General features: G+C 41.2%; 1 non-coding gene across 1 annotated transcript; it reads left to right on the top strand.

Annotated features, from left to right (window-relative positions):
* The first annotated feature begins 273 nt into the window (after positions 1 to 273).
* LOC138140970 (5S ribosomal RNA) lies at positions 274 to 393 on the top strand. The gene has a single exon (XR_011162872.1). It is a non-coding gene; the product is annotated as a 5S ribosomal RNA (ribosomal RNA).
* Positions 394 to 10,774: the final 10,381 nt, after the last annotated feature.

Raw genomic sequence — 10,774 nt, 5'->3', positions numbered from 1 at the left:
CGGTGGGTGGGGTGAAATTCTGGATTTTCCACCGCCGCCGGCGGTCGAAAAATGTGCGACGCGGGAGATCGCCAGTCCGTCTAGTAGTCTCTCTTGTCGTTAGGAGCGTGACGTGGTGGTTGTTGTGGGATTTCCCGTTAGTTCGGTCCGACGTCGGTCGTCAGAGGGTAAGTGCATACGGAAACGAAACGCATCGCGTTTTGATGTTCATATTCGTGCATCGGAATGTTAAAAGCAATATATTTTACACCAACGATCACACCTAAACACCACGGCAACGGCCATACCACGTTGAAAAGCACCGGTTCTCGTCCGATCACCGAAGTTAAGCAACGTCGGGCGCGGTCAGTACTTGGATGGGTGACCGCTTGGGAACACCGCGTGCCGTTGCCCCCCCAACACTTTTTGTTTTTTTTTGAAATCCATAGCAACCACCGAACCGATTTGTTTTTCGTGCCAGGTATTCGGAAACATGCACAGACCCGTATCAATGTAGATTCATAGCTTTAAGTACTAGATAATTAAGAAAACAATTTTTTTTGTCGATTAATTGTAAACAATTGCAGAATAAAAACTCGTCAAACGGTAAAGGTTGTCGTTCGATCACCGAAGGTAAGCCACGCGGGCAGCGGTCAGCACTTGGACGGGTGACCGGTTCATTATATTCCTTCCGTGAGTTTAACAAAGATAACATATGCAAATGTCGTAAGTGCGACGAGGAAGACGGCGATCTTTTAATGTAAAAAAAATATATATTAGGTTACGCGTACATGCCACTTTGACTGCTGCTTTATTTTTTTGGTTTTTAAATAATTAGAGATCTGAATTCAACATATCAGTTCTATGTTATAATGGACAGACAATGTTGTATTCTTGGCCCCTAACACGTTAAGACCAACATAAAAACTAGAATAACTTACCATTCGTTAAACGTTAAACAATTTCGAACCACGTTTTTTTGAGCTCGAACAACTCATAACACAACACTCATTTATTAGTCACTGGACCATTGTAAAACGAGAAGAGAGAAAAACCATGCGAAACTATTTTTAAAACGAAGAGAATAAAGGTTTTAAATGGTAGGGCTGTATGACAGACTTGTCAATTATCGTGGGGGGTACGGCTGAGATTTATGACGAAATCGAGTGGCGCCGGCGTTCGGTCACTTTCACGAAAGAGGTCTAAACACGGGTCGTTTACGATACCCTCTGGTTACTAGAAAGTTCTAGACAGATGTTTGTCGGCTTTTCGAGGTATTTATTTGTGAGTCCAAAGACTCAATGGAGTAATATCGGACTGAAATTCCAAGATTTTGCTGTGTAATCCAAAAAACTATGTTCCTCGTAACATTTAACGATGTGTTAATTCAACTATTATTTTAATTTTTCGTATACGTAATTTATACTAAAAAGTACAGCGCTTCCAACAGTGAATTGTGAATTGAAAATGTTTCAAAGAAAGATCGATAGTTTTGAAAAAAATTACATATTAATAAATTTAGATAGATTTAGAAGTATACATTGCACTTACTTTTCAAAATTATTGTACTTCTGATTTGGTTGAAATAACATAATATGTAGCAGTCATAGTTGCGATTGTAGAAAAAATCTGTGTACATTGCAGTCGCGGCTGGTGTTGGGTAAAACCTTTATTTTTTAGGGGGTCATTACCCAAATGACCTCATGGACCAGCCGTTCCTGTTAGGTTTTATATATCAAATTGATTCGTCTGGTCTTTTTCATCATGCCTTCGAAAAGCGAGCTCCTGTTTCGCCAAAGTAACTGTGACGTCAATTAAATACGATAATAAAATTCGGTTTTTCCCATCTTCTTTTCGTATCCCACCTCCACCCGGCGGCAGTAGTGCAGTGCTTATCAACATACTTACCGGCGTCTCGCCTCCACATTTTGACTTTTTTGTGTTTTATGTGTTCTCTAAGTCCAAAATTTTTAAATTTTTAAAAAGAGATTGCGGTACTATTCCTGTTGCTGAAATTATAATAATATATTTATTAATTTTTGTATTATATGTCTGTGTTATATTGTGTGAATTTGGAACAGCTATATCTAAAAGATATGCTTGCTTTTGTTGTTTATTTAAAATAATAATGTCTGGTCTGTTATGCTGAATGTGAATGTCAGTTAAAACTGTGCGATCAAAATATAATTTGTAATTGTCATTTTCTAAACAACTTTCTGGTTTATAAATGTAATGTGGTTGTGTATCCTTTAATAAATTGAATTTAACTGCTAAATTCATGTGTATAATTTTTGCGAATATATCATGACGTTTTTTATATTCGCTGTGAGCCAAAACGGTGCAAGATCTTGTATTGCAAATATAAAACCCTCAGCTCTTTAAAATATCTCCATGTAAAGACTTTTGTTTTATATTTGCTATAGTGTCATATCACGAGCTCTATTGAGAAAATAATTTTTTAGTGAAGCAATTTGATTGTGTTGTAGAATTTCTAGATTTGAAAAACCCCTACCACCATTTTCGCGTGGTAAATTAAATCTTTCAACAGCAGAATTTGGGGTGATGTTTACAAAATTTTGTAAAGAGAACTCTAGTTTGAATATTTATATTCTTTAAATTAGTTTGGACCATTTATAACACCAAAAGAATAGATTTAATTTTATTAATTGAATGTTGAATATGATTTGATTGATTAATACCTAAATATTTATAAAATTCTCCTTTATTTAAATTTTTAATGATTTCTCCTTCTTTAGTTATATATTCTAAATTTTCGTAATGACCACGACATATTGATTGATTTTCAGTTATTGTTAAGTTTTATGTCATCCATATAAAGAAGGTGATTTAATTTAATATTAATTTTATAAATTTTAAGAATTTTAATTAACCATGAATGTGGTACTGAATCATAGGCTTTTTTGTAGTCTATGAATTGTTGTTGCATTATTTTCCAAACGTTTGAGACTTAAAATATTCGTCAAATGTTCTTCTTTTTTTAAATCAGAATACCCCTGACAAATCCGAACATTTTGTTTTGCGGTAGATAAAAATAAACATGGGCCAAGACAGAATATTAATATTCGGTGTGGAATTTTCCTGCGTTCTTGTTCATTTCTATCGAAGTGCTCACGAAAAGTTGTGAATATCAACACTTTGTAATTGTCGTAGTGAAAAATAAAAAAGATAGCTATGGGGCACAACTTATTTCGCACTTCATTAGAAAAGTAACAGTATTAAAATAAAAAAAATATTTTTCTAAATTTCGAACGTTAGGTCTATCCTGACCAGCCGCCAATTAGTGGTATTATTTTATTTTTTGCTGTTTTCCACAATAGTTATTTTTATATTAAATATAAACAATATTTTTTCTATCATTGATTCAAAAAATTGAAATTAAAAATTCAAATTTTTGAAGGAACTCTGAAGTTTCAATGCAGTGACCATGTTGCTAGGTAACTAATAAAAAACAGTGCGTGAAATGAAAAACAGAAATAGTCGTATGCGTTTTGTATGGTTTCTATGGTTTCGATCTTACTAACAATGCAATGAAAATGACCCACTTCAGGCACAGATAACTATGCGTGAATTTCAATTTTTTGAATCAATTATATAAAAACAAAATTGATTTGGCGGCCGCTACACAAAAGTGGTGGGAGGCGAGAACCTGTTTCCGCCGGTCTCCGTTTATGACACAGCTGACGGAAATCTTGGTCTTTTTTTTTCGTTTATTGTTAATTTTAAAATTAATAAATTTTCCCTGGATACGTATTCGACTTATCCGGTACGAGTTATTTTTAAATTAACTTAATGGCCCTTGCTCTTGTTCTTTTTATCGTTTTATCGTTAGCAATAGTACAATACTCACGCATTTTTAATCTAAAATTAACAAAACTTGAATGGATCGGGATTATCACACTTCTGAATTGAAGTTTTCATTCGTTTAAAATATAATTGATAGTAATACGTAATGCGGATTGCCTAAACGTTGCTTCCATCACGTCAACATCACACATTCACGTTCGCCCGTAGAAATGGCGTGATGCACACGAAATCGATCCAAAAAGGCTCATAATATTTGTGTCACGCGAATCTACGTCGAAAACTAGAAAAAAAAAAAATTCAATTCGAATTTCAATAATCGAAACGATGCGTCGTCGATACTAAACGTAGGTAGTAACTAAAGTGTGATCGGGTGCGATAAAAGTGTCCGTCAATAATCATCATCCGACAATCATTTAATAGACGAACGCTAATTTTTGGCACTCACTCGGACGACAGAACCAGTCCAGACGGAAACCGGGGCGCGGGGTGGGTGGGTGGTTGTATGTCCGTGAATCTGTCCGGCGCGCGTCAACATTTCAGTTATCGTCGCGAGAGTTAAAACGAAAGGTGGTTAGTGTGAAAGTGACGTTTTTTCGTGGAGACACGTTACGAAGGGTGAGTACCTAATATAATATAAAACCAACCGAAAACCCACAATAGTGCCCCGGTTTATTATCGTGAATAGGTGTTTGGTAAATATTTTCTGTATTCCAACTAGCAAGTCTTTTATCAAAAAACTCCGGCAACATGGCTATTGTGGTATTATTGATACCACCTAACTGAAGAATGATTAAAAAGATTATAAAGTTAATAACTAAGTCGACGATTTTATCGGGAAATTGAACGGAGAAACAAAAATAGCTCTTAGCGACAGTTGCCTGAAGTCGCAAATAACGGCGATTGACGAAATCACGTTTTTTTTATTTTAATTCCAATGAACAATACACAGGGTCACAATTATCTGTTATGTATTCTATAATGTTTTGCAAAGTAAATAATGTGAGTTGTCATGCGTAATATTAATTAGCTAAGTAATTTTTGCAAGTATTTTATGTCAGATATGCAATGTATAATAACGTAATGTTGCAAAGTATTTTAATTTTTATGCTAGGTAGAGATAATAAAATAGAAAATGATTTAGGAACATAAAAAATCTCATTAAAACAGGAACAATTGAAATTAAAATAAACATAACATTCTGTACTAAAGTACAGTTTTGTTCACTCCTTTTTTCAAAGTCTTCTGTCCTCTCATTTGCACATACTGCTATTCCAAAACAGTGAAATTGTCTGTTTCAGGGAATCCTTAACGTTCCTTGCTAATGTCAACAACGTTTTCGATGAAACAAAGAGTCGGAAAAATGTCGGCTCATTGTATTCAATAACATACGCGACTACAAAACCATCTGTATCATTTGTAGGAATCGCGGTTTTTTCGATGAGAATTCGTTCTAATTTTTTCTTTCTTAAAAAAGCTAAGTAATTTTAATTTCACTAAAGATGAACATTTAGGCTATATGCTGGGTAATGCAAATCCATCAACCATCAACTAGGTTGTTCAGCAGATGTACGATTGTTTATTTGATTTCTTCTTCCGAAGAGTTGTATTCTGGCAAAATAGAAATTTATTCATAACATAACCTCAATCAACTAAATTATTTCGAATACAATAACCACATAACTACAAGTTGGATAGGCATGGGTGCAAAATACCGATAATGCATGAAACCTAAAGGGCCTACTGTTCATCCAATATATTTACATAGCTTAAATAGCATGTTTATTTTTTATAGAAAAATTTTGCATTTCTCGCTTTCTTAAACTGTATGTAACATTTTTCATATTTTTTCGCTGTCATAATGACATAATAAAAGTTAATTAAAAATCGCTGTTTCACGTCTTTTTCTTTTTTGTTCGAGAGTTTTTGTGGTTCTGAAAAGAACCGTTTATAAATGTGTCGAAAACGAAAAACATCTATTTCGAACTGGTGTACTTGGTGACGGCTTTGGTACCTTCGGAGACGGCGTGCTTGGCCAACTCACCGGGCAACAACAGACGCACGGCAGTTTGAATTTCTCTGCTGGTGATCGTCGAACGTTTGTTGTAGTGTGCCAGACGGGAAGCTTCAGCGGCGATACGTTCGAAGATGTCGTTCACGAAACTGTTCATTATGCTCATAGCCTTACTAGAGATACCGGTGTCGGGATGGACTTGTTTCAACACCTTGTAGATGTAGATGGCATAGCTCTCCTTCCTCCTGCGCTTCTTTTTTTTGTCGCTCTTGGAAATGTTCTTCTGAGCTTTCCCGGCCTTCTTGGCTGCCTTACCACTTGTCTTCGGCGGCATTTTTCAATTCAATTCGATTCAACAAACTCGCGAACTGCTCTGACTCGTGTGCGTGCGTTAACTTTGCACCACCACCTTTCTGATAGGTAGTGTGTTCACCAGAACCCCACCTGAAAACGGGCTCCCACCAATCGTCACGTCCTATTCTCCTATCACGGAGGCTATAAATTCGAAGCACAGCTACCAGCTTTTACAATCGACGAGTCCCGTCCGTCAGTTTTATTACTTCTCGTGGTGTCTAACGAACGAACTTAAAATGTCAGGTCGCGGTAAAGGAGGTAAAGTGAAGGGAAAAGCGAAATCCCGTTCGAGCCGTGCCGGTCTCCAGTTTCCGGTGGGTAGGATACATCGTCTTCTCAGAAAAGGAAATTACGCGGAACGCGTCGGTGCAGGAGCTCCCGTCTATTTGGCCGCCGTCATGGAGTACTTAGCCGCCGAAGTTCTAGAATTGGCAGGAAACGCTGCCCGTGACAACAAGAAGACACGTATTATACCGCGTCATCTGCAGCTGGCCATCAGAAACGACGAGGAATTGAACAAACTCCTGTCCGGAGTTACGATCGCCCAAGGCGGTGTCTTACCCAACATTCAGGCCGTACTTTTACCCAAAAAAACCGAGAAGAAACCTTAAACGAACGATCGATCCATCTCCGTGGCGAAAACTCAAAATATCGGCCCTTCTCAGGCCAACTATAGCTTTTTTTTTTCGTAAAATGACCGATGCATCTTTTCTTTTTGTATTATTATCATTTGGCGGTCGTCAATTTGGCTGTATGAAGAAAGATTTACGACTGCAATGCCAAAAGGAAAGCAAGGGGTGTTTACGATCTTGGTACATTTATCAGGTAGTCCGTTGTTTCTCGAAAGAACATCATGTTTCTTTTTTTTCCTCTTATTTTTATTTTTGTGGTTCTGAAAAGAACCGATTTTGTATTTCGTATTTTATTCTGGTTTTCTCGAACGGTGAAGAGCGCCAGGAAATTAACCTCCGAAACCGTAGAGGGTGCGTCCTTGACGTTTCAAAGCGTAGACGACGTCCATCGCTGTCACGGTTTTAACGTTTGGCGTGTTCCGTGTAGGTGACGGCATCTCGGATGACATTTTCCAAGAACACTTTCAGGACTCCGCGAGTTTCTTCGTAGATCAAACCGGAAATACGTTTCACGCCGCCACGACGAGCCAATCTTCTGATAGCGGGTTTCGTGATGCCCTGGATGTTGTCACGCAGGACTTTGCGATGACGCTTCGCCTCCTCCTTTTCCCAATCCTTTGCCTCCTTTACCGCGACCGGTCATCTTTTCAGATTATTTCAACTGACACAAAATACCTGCACACCTCGTCCCTAGGAGTCAACTACCGCAAAATTTCAACTAACGGAGCCTTATATAGATTCAACGGTTCACCATCGACCAATCGACGAAGTCAGCCGTTGACTTTGTTCACGTATAAAAGTACAATTTAATATGGCGGAATTTTTAGTACCCGTTTACCTTTCGACGCGTGCACGTCTAACGATCGTCAGAGTCGATTTTAATAATTGTCAGTTTTGTTTTTCATTCGTTTCATTCGAAATGGCCAGGACCCAAGCAGACCGCACGCAAGTCCACCGGAGGAAAAGCCCCCAGGAAACAACTGGCTACCAAAGCGGCCAGGAAAAGCGCTCCCGCCACTGGCGGCGTCAAGAAGCCCCACCGTTACAGACCTGGTACCGTGGCTCTGCGTGAGATCCGTCGTTACCAGAAAAGTACCGAGTTGCTCATCCGCAAGCTTCCCTTTCAACGTTTGGTGAGGGAGATCGCTCAGGATTTCAAAACCGATTTGCGCTTCCAAAGCTCCGCCGTGATGGCCCTCCAGGAAGCGAGCGAAGCTTACTTGGTCGGTCTGTTCGAGGACACGAATTTGTGCGCCATCCACGCCAAACGTGTAACCATCATGCCAAAGGACATCCAACTTGCCAGACGTATTCGGGGTGAACGCGCTTAAATTTTTCCACATCGTGTTTCGGAAGAACAACAACATCCCGAGAAAAAACGAAACACGAATTTTATAACAAAAAAATCGGTTCTTTTCAGAACCTCAAACCTTACAGGCAAAAAAAAAAAAATATATCGCCCTTCAACCGGAAATGAATAAAATAAAAATGTCAATAATCGGTCGGTCCTCTCGATTCGGGTTGGGTTGCGGTCGTTCGTAAAATTTTATTGCATCCTGTCATCACCTACCTGCCAGCTGATGCTATCTATTTTATTTGGTTTCGCCGTAAGGATAGTTTTATTTCTTTTTTTCGTCGTAGATTATCGTGTGGCCCCTGAAAAGGGCCATTTGTGCGTGCCCCGTTGCCGGTAGTACGATGATGACGTCGGAACGAGGCACAGCCGAACGAACATGAGTCGAGTATCCATCCACGTTTCTCACTTTTTCCTCTTCGGCGAAGCGGCCTTTTTCACCTTGAACAGGAATGGCTTTGGCTGTCTTGGGTTTGGGTGCTTTGGGTTTTTTAGTCGGACCAGCCTTGTTAGATTTCTTCGCTTTGGAAGGCGATCGGGGCTTTCGGGGCGGCTCTAGTTTTCTTTTCTGCCGAGGAGGCGGCCGATTTCTTGGCTTTCGCTGCGGCGGCGGAGGCAGCGGACGGCGCTCTTCTTTTCGGCAGCAGTCTTCTTCGCTTTGGGGGAGGCTTGTTTTTTGGCTGTCTTCGAGGAAGCCTTGTCGGAAGTCGTCGCGACGGCGGTACGTTTGGCGGATGATTTTTCGTCTTGGATGCGGCGGACGAAGCGGGTTTCCTCTTGTCGGAGGCGGAGGGCGACTTTGGCACCACCGGAGGTGGACGAGGCGAGCTTGAACGAACCCGACGCGCCCTTACCTTTCGTCTGAACCAGAGATCCCGACGCCACGGCGCCTTTCAGATATTTCTTGATGAAAGGGGCGACCTTTTTCGGCGTCGACTTTGTAATTTGCGGCGACGAACTTCTTGATGGGCCTGAAGAGACGATCCTCCGCGTTCCTTGAGTCCCTTGATGGCGTTGTTTACCATCTCGGATGTCGGAGGATGGGACGGTTTCGCCCCTGGGATTTTTTCGCTTTTTTTCTCTTCTTTCGCGTGGGATTGAGGGGTGGCAGCGGAACCGGTGGTGACCGATGATGCTGTTTGATTTTCGACGTCGGCCATCTTTCACGTTAAAACGTTAAAAGTTAATAATAATTATTGAAAAAACACTTGCTCACACACGTACACTTCGAGCACCTCGTGAACGAGAAATTGAACAAAAAAATTTTCTAAGTCTTTATAAAATAGTCGCCACTGCGGACGGAAGACTGAACGCGCACCGCGTCCGCCGTCGAAGAAATTGCAGGCCTCGGAATCGTTGCCCGCGTGATGGCATCGTCCTCTTTCCTCGATCACCATCGCCACCGTGTGATCAAGCTGGCCGAACTCGGGTTTCCGAAGTTTCCCTGGAGATAGCGAAGTTCGTCTCGGAACGTCGGTGGGTTTCGAATCAGGTACACGCCCCTCCAACCACCAGCCCTAAATCCGGGTCGTCACGGTTTCGATTCGGGACCGACGGTTTACGTCGGCGGTGCGGGTTAGACGCGTCGATTCCGGGAATCCATATTTCGTTCGCCGAAATATTGGTCCATCTCTTCCCGGAATACCGCGCCACCTTCTCGATTTTACGACATCTTCGCGTCGCCAAACGCTTCCGAAACGGTCGAAGCACAGAAAGGACCTGGTGTTCGAACCGAGGCAATTCCGACAACAGGATGCCGCGAACCGCCTCTCCGACGTTCAGGTCGATCGTTTTCGCGGAAGTTGAAACGGACGAGTCGACGACGGGTCCCGTTGCCGTCCGGACCCTTCGGGACGGCCGAAAGTCCGTCGAGAGGATCATCCGAAAGGAGACGGTCTTCATCGTCCCGACCGATGCCGCACCTACGAGTTTTCCGATATTTTCTTCGACGGATCTTCAGGTTTTCTTCCTTTCTTCCGTCTTTCTCTCTTCGTAATTTCGTGTCCGACCCTGCGTCGTCCGAAGTCGGGGTGAAGATCGAAGAAAAAACGCAAAAATAACAACTCGTCAGCCACGCACACCGCGTTCGAATGTCTAACGGTCCAACTTGGATTTTCGAAGATCGCCGAATCCGAGGGACGATAAATAATAATAATAATAATAATAATGGTAATAAATAATAATGTTAATAATAATAATAATGATATGATGATTATAACGATAATTATTATAGATAGGTAAATAGAAACACAGGTCTCCTCTCGAAAATCGGAACTTCCTGATATTACTTACATATTTCGGTCGATCCAAATGTGGGAATCTCGTCGTCGTCGGAGCAAGCAGCGCGGTGGGTGGGGTGAAATTCTGGATTTTCCACCGCCGCCGGCGGTCGAAAAATGTGCGACGCGGGAGATCGCCAGTCCGTCTAGTAGTCTCTCTTGTCGTTAGAGCGTGACGTGGTGGTTGTTGTGGGATTTCCCGTTAGTTCGGTCCGACGTCGGTCGTCAGAGGGTAAGTGCATACGGAAACGAAACGCATCGCGTTTTGATGTTCATATTCGTGCATCGGAATGTTAAAAGCAATATATTTTACACCAACGATCACACCTAAACACCAACC

The sequence above is a fragment of the Tenebrio molitor genome, unplaced genomic scaffold, assembly GCF_963966145.1.
Source record: "Tenebrio molitor unplaced genomic scaffold, icTenMoli1.1 SCAFFOLD_682, whole genome shotgun sequence".
Classification (NCBI taxonomy): Eukaryota; Metazoa; Arthropoda; class Insecta; order Coleoptera; family Tenebrionidae; genus Tenebrio; species Tenebrio molitor.
Note: the sequence above shows the minus strand (reverse complement) of the source record. Positions and strands in the feature narration are given on the sequence as shown.